Source organism: Hemicordylus capensis, chromosome 14, assembly GCF_027244095.1.
Source record: "Hemicordylus capensis ecotype Gifberg chromosome 14, rHemCap1.1.pri, whole genome shotgun sequence".
NCBI classification, from domain to species: Eukaryota; Metazoa; Chordata; class Lepidosauria; order Squamata; family Cordylidae; genus Hemicordylus; species Hemicordylus capensis.
The window spans coordinates 12,421,396-12,431,694 of record NC_069670.1 but is presented as its reverse complement, the minus strand read 5'-3'; the positions used below and the strand labels follow the sequence as shown (position 1 = coordinate 12,431,694).

The following is a 10,299-nucleotide window of genomic DNA, read 5'->3' as shown; positions in this document are numbered from 1 at the left end:
GTGCCCCCCTCCCCACCCCCGTTACCGGCTCTTCGGGCTTTCCGCCGCCGCCGCCACAAGCGCCTTCCCGGAGCTTCTCTTCCCGTCGACGAGCAAAAGGACGGACTCGGCGGGGCTCCGCGTCATCGCGAGAACTCCGCCCGCCCCAATGCTCTCATCTCCCGGGCCTCAACGTTCCAACCCGCCTCCGCGGCCCGCGCACCAATGAGAAGGCCTCCAGTCAGCGGCATCACGAGGAGGACGCGACCATTCCAGGAGGGGCGGGGGGGGGAGGCGAGGCTCATCAAGGCTGCTACCGGCACCTGGCGGGACTGGCTGCTGCTGCCTTGCAGAGTCCAGTGTGGGTTGGAGGCAATGCATGCCCGCTCTCCCAGCCTGGCAGCAGGGGTGGGGTTGGGGAGGGAGAGTCTGGCCCCCTTGCAAGGACTTCTTGGCCCCAGCAGATGTCCTGAGGGGAAGATCCTCCAGCGCTTGTTGTCTGTAGTCACCCAGCCAAGTGCAAACCAGGGTGGACCCTGCTCAGCAAAGGGGTCAGTTCATGCTTGCTACCACAAGTCCAGAAGCATTCAAGATCAAGTGATCTGATGGCCACTTATGTAGCCGTGGACACCACAAAGTGCATTGTCCAGTGTGACTGTGAGTGAACTATGTAGGCCTAGTCAGACATTGCACTCTAGACGTGTACCAACGTCTATCCCCACTGTCTGTATTCTGGGTACAGGGCCCTCGAATGCGGGGTACAGAGAGGTTGTGGGCTGATGGACTCGTGTTCAGCATGATGTGTAAATAATCCTGCCTGTGGACAGAGCTGTACTTGAGCGCAGGGTACAGAGGGACACATAGGAGGCTGCCGTATACTGAGCCAGACCCTTGGTCCATCTCGTTCAGTCTTGTCTACCCAGACTGGCAGTGGCTTCTCCCAGGTTGCAGGCAGGAGTCTCTCCCAGCCTTGGAGATGCTGCCAGCAGGGAGGGAACTTGGAGCCTTCTGCAGCCAAGCAGGGGCTCTGCCACAGAGATGCAGCCCATCCCCTGAGGGGAAGATCTTACAGCGCTTGTCTGTAGTCACCCAACCAAGTGCAAACCAGGGAGGACCCTGCTTAGCAAAGGGACAGTTCGTGCTTGCTGCCACCAGACCGCCTCTCCTCCCTTTAATGTCTGTGGCGGCTGCCAGCCCGTGAAACAGGAAGGACGTCCTTGCGCAAGGAATGGAGAAAGCAGGGAGAGTCCCTGCACAGAGGGGAAGCAAGGAGGCTCAGCGAGGGATCTGGGTCAACCCTCGCCCCTCCAGCAAAGACTTTAGGCTGCCAATGTGGCTGGGGATGATGGGAGTTGTAGTCCTGCAGCAGCTGGGGAGGGGAGGGAGAGGGGGCAACCTCATGATGAGCAGGGCAGCCCCATCAGCAGTGGAGGTGCCGGGGGGGACCCCAAGTTCAGGGCGTGAGAGTGAGCAAATAGTTGCAATTTCAAAAAAAAATTTGCACTGCAGCCCACATTGATAAATAGATTTATTTTTAAATACACAACTAAATGGCAAAACTGTCCCCCTGCCGGAGGGCTGCTGTGAAAGTGAGGAGAGCCAGGAGGTAATAGTAAACGTGTGGGGCTGCCCCATAAACCCCAAGTCGTTCAGCATGCAGTGCAGCTGGTCTGCCGCTGAGCTCTAAGTCCTCCCCCAACAGGAAGCTCCCTTAGACCATTGATGCATGCAGCACTCTCTCCTCCGGCTCTCCAGGGTTCCAGACAAGGGAACTCTCTGCCACAAGCCGTGGCGACGTCCAAATAAGTTAGCTGGCTTTAAGGAAGGATCAGACACATTCCTGGAGGAGGAGGAGGAGGAGGAGGAGGAGGAGGAGGAGGAGGAGGAGGAGGAGAGGGCTATCTGTAGACATTAGCTGGGATAGATAGAACCTCCCAATTCAGGAGCACCCTGTCTCCAACTGCCTGATAATTTGGGGCGATTGGTACCTTCCTGTCCTGCTTGTGAGCTTCTACCTGAGTGGGCCACCTGGCTGACCACTGTGGGAAACAGGGTGCTGGACCAGCTACACCGTGGTCCCATCCACAGGGCTCTTCTTACGTTCTCAAGCACCGATGCGTCCCTCGGAAGGAGATTTCGTTCCCTGTTGGGGCGCAGAAGCGGCAGATCTCCGTCCTTGCAGTGCAACTGCTGTCGGTCTGAGTGGAGACCCCCTCCGAAACATCTCAGGGGGCACTGTGGGGCCGCCTCCTCATCACCCAGTGGTGGTCCTGGGGGGAAATAAAACCAAGAAGAAGCGATCATCAGGAGAAGTTTCACAGCGCCTCTTTCGGGGGGGGGGGGGGGAGTTTACTTGGTTGGTTTTATTTATTTATTTGATTTCTATACTGCCCTTCCAAAAATGGCTCAGGGCAGTTTACACAGAGAAACAACAAATAAATCAGATGGCTCTCTGTCCCCAATGGACTCACAATCTAAAAAAGAAACAGAAGGCAGATACCAACAACAGCCACTGGAGGGATGCTGTGCTGGGGATGGAGAGGGCCAGTTGCTCTCCCCCTGCTCCAGAAAGAAAATCACCACGTTAAAAGGTGCCTCTCTGCCCAGTTAGCAGGGGTTTTAAACTGGTTTGACCCCAGTTTGAAATCTCAAGGGTCCTCCCCGCAAAACTCTGCCATTTCGTGAAGACTTGGTTAAGAGAGTTTTCTCCATTCAGAGAACCACAACTCCTAGCTGAAGGATGGGGGCCATGTGGAAATAAGACCCCAAAGTGCCAGAGTTCAGGGGCAGAGCCCTTGCTTGCAGGTCCCAGGTTCAATCCCTGGCTGGCGGCTTCTCCAGGTTGGGCTGGGAGAAGCCCCTGTGGGGCTGAAAGACTTCCAAGCTGTACCAGAGGAAACCCCGCTTAGGGGCGCCCCAGCTGCTGAAGACAAATGGGGGCCCATTGGGAACAGGGTCTTCTCAGTGGTAGCCTCCCATTGGGGGGGACCAGCCCCCCAAACCTGTTGGTTTTAGAGGGCTTTTAGGGTGTTCTTATGTGCAGTTCTGACGTACAGCATACAGAATGCAACCCTCCACCTTTACTCGCCAGTAACTCCAGCTCTGTTCAATAAGGCTTACTCCCTAGTAAATGCATGTAGAACTGTGTCCACACTCAATTAATTGGCTCTCCTGACTTCATTAGAAATCTTTCAGCTGGTTAAAGGGGCCCCTTTAAATCATGGTGCAGCTTTAAAAACAACAACAACAACAACATGGATAACTTATTTTTAATGCAAACACATCTCTGCTCTCCTGCTTCAGTTTGTCTTTCTTAGGGTGGCACTGCAAATTTTATTCTAATCAAGTTGGGAAATTTTAATCTTTAAAATAAAATAATCAACTAGGATGATCTCTTTCACAGGGCGAAAGCTGTTGTTTCGTGCCATTTTATTCCTCGGTGTGTTTGCCATTCAGTAATTTCGGATGTTTCACTGTAACGGAGGATCAACTGGGCCATGGAGAGCTGGTCTTGTGGCAGCAAGCATGACTCGTCCCCTTGGCTAAGCAGGGTCTGCCTTAGTTTGCATTGGCATCACCGTTTTTCAGAAAGCGAGTTAAATCTTGGCTTTTTACCCAGGCTTTTATATGATTGTCTCTACTGCTGCTTCTTTGTATATTGTATTTTGTATGGTTATTTTATGCTTGGATTTTAAATCTATAGTCAGACTCATGTTTTTATATTCTCGCTTAATATTTTTATTGTGTATTTGTATAGTCTTGTTTTAATTTTTCTGTGAACTGCCTTGTGATTGTTTTAATGAAAGGCGGTATATATATTTAACAATAAATTTAAAAAAATAAAATGAGAGACTACATACATGAGCACTAGAAGAGATTCCCCACAGGGGATGGAGCTGCTCTGGGAAGAGCAGAAGGTTTCAAGTTCCCTCTCTGGCTTTTCCAAGATAGGGAAGAGAGAGATTCCTGCCTGCAACCTTGGAGAAGCCACTGCCAGTCTGTGAAGACAATACTGAGCTAGATAGACCAATGGTCTGACTCAGTAGATGGCAGCTTCCTATGTTCCCCGAGCATTTAGGAATGTAAAATATTTGTTCAGTCTCAGTACATTTTCTTTAAAAGACGATGAATCAGAGCAGAGACATAGGTGCAGCCCAACTGGATTGCAAAAGGCAGTGCCCAAAGTTTCTGAGCTCCGGAGAACTTTTCCTCAGACCGGTTGCTCCCAAGAAGCAAGGCACGAAGGCTCCTTCCCTACGCCAGTGCTGTGGTTTATCCATGCTGTGGTATCTGGACTGTTTCAGTGGGGGATTATTAGAGTCTGGTCAGCCAGTGGCTTTGAATTTCAAGGATACAGCAGGCCATCCATTTAACCACATCCCTTCACCCCCACAACCCCAGCCAGACTAGGCTGCAGCTTATCAGGAGGGGTATGTTAAGTCTGAAGAGCCATGGAAACCCAAAAGGAGTTCACCTGGTGGCACTGCTCTTTGCCAAATGACTAGGAGAAAGCATTAAGGCATTTTTTAGAGGCCTCCTGCTCCGTTTAACAGAAGAGTTGCAGGCTTAGAAGTGCGAGGCTGGCCCCACAAGCGAGTGGCTTTGGCCCCCTGGGACCCTGCCCTTGTTTGCCAACGGCCTCACCTTCTCTTTGTCCATCACCACGTCGACCACCTCTCCGTAGGCCTGGAAGTAGTCGCTCCGCTCCGAGGCCGGCGTGCCCTTGCGGAAGCCCCTGACAAAGACACTGCGTTGCTCCTGGGCGTGGCGGGCGGTGCGGAGGTGCTCCAGGCGCTGGTGTTTCTTCCCACGCAGGTGGTCCTCCAGGCTGGGCTCTGCAGCATGAAAGAGAAGCCTTTCAGGGACAGCCCAGGAGGGAAGGGAGACACACACTGCGCGGACAGCCTGCCCTGTTCCCGGAACCCAGGCCAGGGCGCGTCTTGCCAGAAGGCGTTTGAGGTCCCACTGGGGGCGTTTCTGAGTCCAGGGCAATAGTAAATGGCGAAGGGGATAGAAGGGAAGGAGCAGGGTTGTCTCTCACGGGGACCCTTTTTCAAGAGAGCCCAACAGTTCCATTTGTGTATCAAGAAGGAAATGAAGGAAGCCAAGAGAGCCAGCGTGGTGTAGCGCAGTCTGGCCTGCCCTGACTCTCTCCCAGCCTGCCTGCCTCCCCGGGAGATGCTGCTGGGGAGGGAACCGGGGACCACCTTCGGCCTCCTCGGAGCTGCAGCCCTTCCCCGCAGGGGAATCTCGGGCAGCCCCCCAGGGAGTCTCCCCACCAGAGGGCAGAGCAAGGCGAACCCTACTCAGCAGAGGGAACAAGCCCGGCTTGCTGCCACCTGCAAGGAGCCCTGCTGGACCCGACCCCGAGGCAGCCTGCCCTCCTGCCCCCAAAGCAGCAGCAGCAGCCGCCAGACCCCCAGGGGCCACCTTCGTGAAAGACCCAGAGAGAGAGAGAGAAAGCGAGGGGGGCGAGAGTGCCTCAGGACGTGTGCAGAGCGCCTTCCCCCCACCCCGAGAAGCTCCAGCCAGCTACATCCATCCCCCACTCGGCCCCCACTCACAGGCACGTGGCAGAGGCGGCGGCAGAAGCGAAAGCCTCCTCGGGGCAGAGACTCCGCGTCCTCCAGCGCCGCCATGATCCCGGCCTTCCCCGCCGCCATTAGGGCCCGAAAGTGGTCCGTCCCCGAAACCACTCCCCAGATATTTCCCGAAACAAAAGTTCCTCTTTCTTCCGCCGTTGACTTCTCTCAGCTCTATGGTTCCGCCGGAAGAAGAGCAAAGCCACGCCCCTCCTCTAACACGTGATACGCGGGACGCCATTTGCTTTTGTGCCATAGAGGTGACGGTCGCCTGGCTTCTAGCCAACACTTCCTGCTCCGCCCGGCCCCCACATTCAATGGGGAACTCCGAACTAGTTGCTCCGTCCTTTCGCCGAGATTGTAACCGGCCCACAACGGAAGTGGAGCTTTCCGCGCTATTCCTTCGATGCCCTGCCTAGAGGGGAGATGCCAGTAACTAGAGAGGCGCCACTCGGCGCCCCTCCCTGCTCGCAGCTAATGGGTGCTCCCAAAGATAGGACGAGCGGGACTCCTAATGGGAGCCTGTGGCTCCCACTTTTTGCCGGAAGTGTCTCGATGTGTGTGTTCCAGGTGCACACCCTTATCTCTTTGGCCTATATTCGGCTTTTTGCCGGAAGTGTCTGAATGTGTGTGTTCTAGCTGCATAACCTTATCTCTTTGGCATATATTCGGCTTTTTGCCGGAAGTGTCTCGATGTGTGTGTTCTATCTGCACACCCTTATCTCTTTGGCCTATATTCGGCTTTTTGCCGGAAGTGTCTCGATGTGTGTGTTCTAGCTGCACACCCTTACCTCTTTGGCTATATTCGGCCAAAGAGATAAGGATGTGCAGCTAGAACAGACAGATCAAGACACTTCTGGCAAAAAGCCAAATATAGGCCAAAGAGATAAAGCTGTGCAACTAGAACAGACACATCGAGACACTTCCAGCAAAGAGCCGAATATAGGCCAAAGAGATAAGGCTGTACAGCCAGAGCACACACATCGAGACACTTCTGGCAAAAAGCCGACTATAGGCCAAAGAGATGAGGCTGTACAGCTAGAACACACACATTGAGACACTTCCGGCAAAAAGCCGAACAGATGCCAAAGAGATAAGGCTGTGCAGCCAGAACACACACATCGAGACACTTCCGGCAAAAAGCCGGATATAGGCCAAAGAGATGAGGCTGTACAGCTAGAGCACACACACATCGCTACACTTCTTGCAAAAAGCCAAATATAGGCCAAAGAGATAAAGCTGTGCAGCTAGAACAGACACATCAAGACACTTCCGGCAAAAAGCCGACTATAGGCCAAAGAGACGAGGCTGTGAAGCTAGAACACACACATCGAGACACTTCTGGCAAAAAGCCGAACATAGGCCAAAGAGATAAGGGTGTGTAGCTAGAACACACACATCGAGACACTTCTTGCAAAAAGCTGAATATAGGCCAAAGAGATAAGGCGGTGCAGCTAGAACACACACATCGAGACACTTCCGGCAAAGAGCCGAATATAGTCCAAAGAGATAAGGGTGTGTAGCTAGAACACACACATCGAGACACTTCCGGCAAAAAGCCGGATATAGGCCAAAGAGATGAGGCTGTACAGCTAGAACACACACATCGAGACACTTCCGGCAAAAAGCCGAACATATGCCAAAGAGATAAGGCTGTGCAGCCAGAACACACACATCGAGACACTTCTTGCAAAAAGCTGAATATAGGCCAAAGAGATAAGGCGGTGCAGCTAGAACACACACATCGAGACACTTCTGGCAAAAAGCCGAACATAGGCCAAAGAGATGAGGCTGTACAGCTAGAACACACACATTGAGACACTTCCGGCAAAAAGCCGAACAGATGCCAAAGAGATAAGGCTGTGCAGCCAGAACACACACATCGAGACACTTCCGGCAAAAAGCCGGATATAGGCCAAAGAGATGAGGCTGTACAGCTAGAGCACACACACATCGCTACACTTCTGGCAAAAAGCCAAATATAGGCCAAAGAGATAAAGCTGTGCAGCTAGAACAGACACATCAAGACACTTCCGGCAAAAAGCCGACTATAGGCCAAAGAGATAAAGCTGTGCAGCTAGAACAGACAGATCAAGACACTTCTGGCAAAAAGCCAAATATAGGCCAAAGAGATAAAGCTGTGCAGCTAGAACAGACAGATCAAGACACTTCTGGCAAAAAGCCAAATATAGGCCAAAGAGATAAAGCTGTGCAACTAGAACAGACACATCGAGACACTTCCAGCAAAGAGCCGAATATTGTCCAAAGAGATAAGGCTGTGCAGCCAGAACACACACATCGAGACACTTCCGGCAAAAAGCCGACTATAGGCCAAAGAGATGAGGCTGTACAGCTAGAACACACACATTGAGACACTTCCGGCAAAAAGCCGAACAGATGCCAAAGAGATAAGGCTGTGCAGCCAGAACACACACATCGAGACACTTCCGGCAAAAAGCCGGATATAGGCCAAAGAGATGAGGCTGTACAGCTAGAGCACACACACATCGCTACACTTCTGGCAAAAAGCCAAATATAGGCCAAAGAGATAAAGCTGTGCAGCTAGAACAGACACATCAAGACACTTCCGGCAAAAAGCCGACTATAGGCCAAAGAGACGAGGCTGTGCAGCTAGAACACACACATCGAGATACTTCCGGCAAAAAGCCGAATATAGGCCAAAGAGATAAGGGTGTGCAGCTAGAACACACACATCGAGACACTTCCGGCAAAAAGCCGAATATAGGCCAAAGAGATAAAGCTGTGCAGCTAGAACAGACAGATCGAGACACTTCTGGCAAAAAGCCAAATATAGGCCAAAGAGATAAAGCTGTGCAGCTAGAACACACGCATCGAGACACTTCCGGCAAAAAGCCAAATATAGGCCAAAGAGACATGGCTGTGCAGCTAGAACACACACATCGAGACACTTCTGGCAAAAAGCTGAACATAGGCCAAAGAGACGAGGCTGTGCAGCTAGAACACACACATCGAGACACTTCCGGCAAAAAGCCGAATATAGGCCAAAGAGATAAAGCTGTGCAGCTAGAACAGACACATCGAGACACTTCCGGCAAAAAGCCAAATATAGGCCAAAGAGATATGGGTGAGAAGAGATAGGGGTGTGCAGCTAGCACACACACATCCTTACATTTCCAGCAAAAAGCCAACAGCTGACAGGCAAGCCAGCAGGCCTCTTGCCACCATGCTTGGCAAGGCCCAGCGCGAAGAAGCCACCCACATGACTCAGGCCGGGGCCTTGCAGCAGCAGCAGCAGCAGCAGCAGCAGCAGCAGGAGAAAGGTCAGGGACACAGACAGAGCTGGAGGGCAGCGGGGACTGGCTGAAGTGTGGGGAGTGTTCCAGCAGAGAGGGGCAGGAGGACCCCCCCCCCCTGCCAGCCATGTGGCTGGAGATAAGCGTGGCTGGGGAGGGGACTCGGGGAGGGTCCAACAGCTTGCAAGCAGGCGAGTGGGAGGGGAGAAGAACCAAGGGGCCAGGGACCCTCCCAGTGAAGAGAGAGGGTGTGGGGTGGGTGGGTGTCCTCCAATGCTGGCACTGGCCTGGGTCCACCATCCTGGCCAGATGCCCTAGGATTCAGCAGGGCATGAAGGCAAGCAAGAGCCCAGCATCTCCCACTAAGAGGCAGGCTGCTGCTGCTGCTGGGCATGGAGGTTTCACAGCAGCAGGCCCAAACAAGGGGCTCCTCAGTCTCCCCCTGGCCCCAAGGCCATTGGCAACCCCACATCCAGCAAGGTCCTTCCACTGAGCTCATGGGTTCCTGAGCTGCCCCCCTTTCCCCAGAAGCAACCACATCCTCCTCGCGCCACCCGGATCCTCACCCTTCCACCGACAGACTTGGCTCCTCTGCCTTCTAGGCCAGCCTGCTCTTTCCTTTCCAGAGGAGAGCTGGTCTTGTGGTAGCAAGCCTGACTTGTCCCCATAGCTAAGCAGGGTCTGCCCTGGTTGCATCTTAATGGGAGACTTGATGTGTGAGCACTGCAAGATATTCCCCTTAGGGGATGGAGCCGCTCTGGGAAGGGCAGAAGGGTCCAAGTTCCCTCCCGGGCACCATCTCCAAGGTAGGGCAGAGAGAGACTCCCGCCTGCAACCTTGGAGAAGCCGCTGCCAGCCTGTGAAGACAATACTGAGCTAGATAGACCAAGGGTCTGACTCAGTATATGGCAGCTTCCTCTGTTCCTATGTTCCTCCGCACTCCCCCCACAATCTCTGGGGCCTCAGTTCTCCCCGCCCCCACCCCGCTCCACCCCACCAAGGCCAGAAAACAGCCCTCGTGCCCCTCACCTGCTCACACCAACCCTTGTGCCCAGTCAGGGACTTGGCCACATGGCCATCTTTTGGTAACCTTGGACATTCAACTACAGCATGTGTGGCCAACCTGAGGCTATCCATAGGAACACAGGAAGCTGCCATATACTGAGTCAGACCCTTGGGCTATATCTAGCTCAGTATTGTCTTCACAGACTGGCAGCGGCTTCCCCAAAGTTGCAGGCAGGAATCTCTCTCAGCCCTATCTTGGAGAAGCTGCCAGGGAAGGAACTTGGAACCTTCTGCTCTTCCCTGAGCGGCTCCATCCCCTGAGGAGAATCTCTTCCAGTGCTCACACTTCTAGTCTCCCATTCAGATGCAACCAGGGCAGACCCTGCTTAGCTAAGGGGACCAGTCATGCTTGCTACCACCAGACCAGCTCTCCTCTTGAGGACCTTCTCCTTTCTCCA

General features: G+C 53.4%; 1 long non-coding RNA gene across 1 annotated transcript; it reads right to left on the bottom strand.

Annotated features, from left to right (window-relative positions):
• Positions 1 to 1,489: 1,489 nt before the first annotated feature.
• LOC128336936 (uncharacterized) lies at positions 1,490 to 5,735 on the bottom strand. The gene is made up of 3 exons (XR_008312118.1): positions 5,544 to 5,735; positions 4,624 to 4,814; positions 1,490 to 2,249 (listed from the first exon to the last, which is right to left on the bottom strand). It is a non-coding gene; the product is annotated as an uncharacterized LOC128336936 (long non-coding RNA).
• Between the last annotated feature and the right edge of the window lie 4,564 nt (positions 5,736 to 10,299).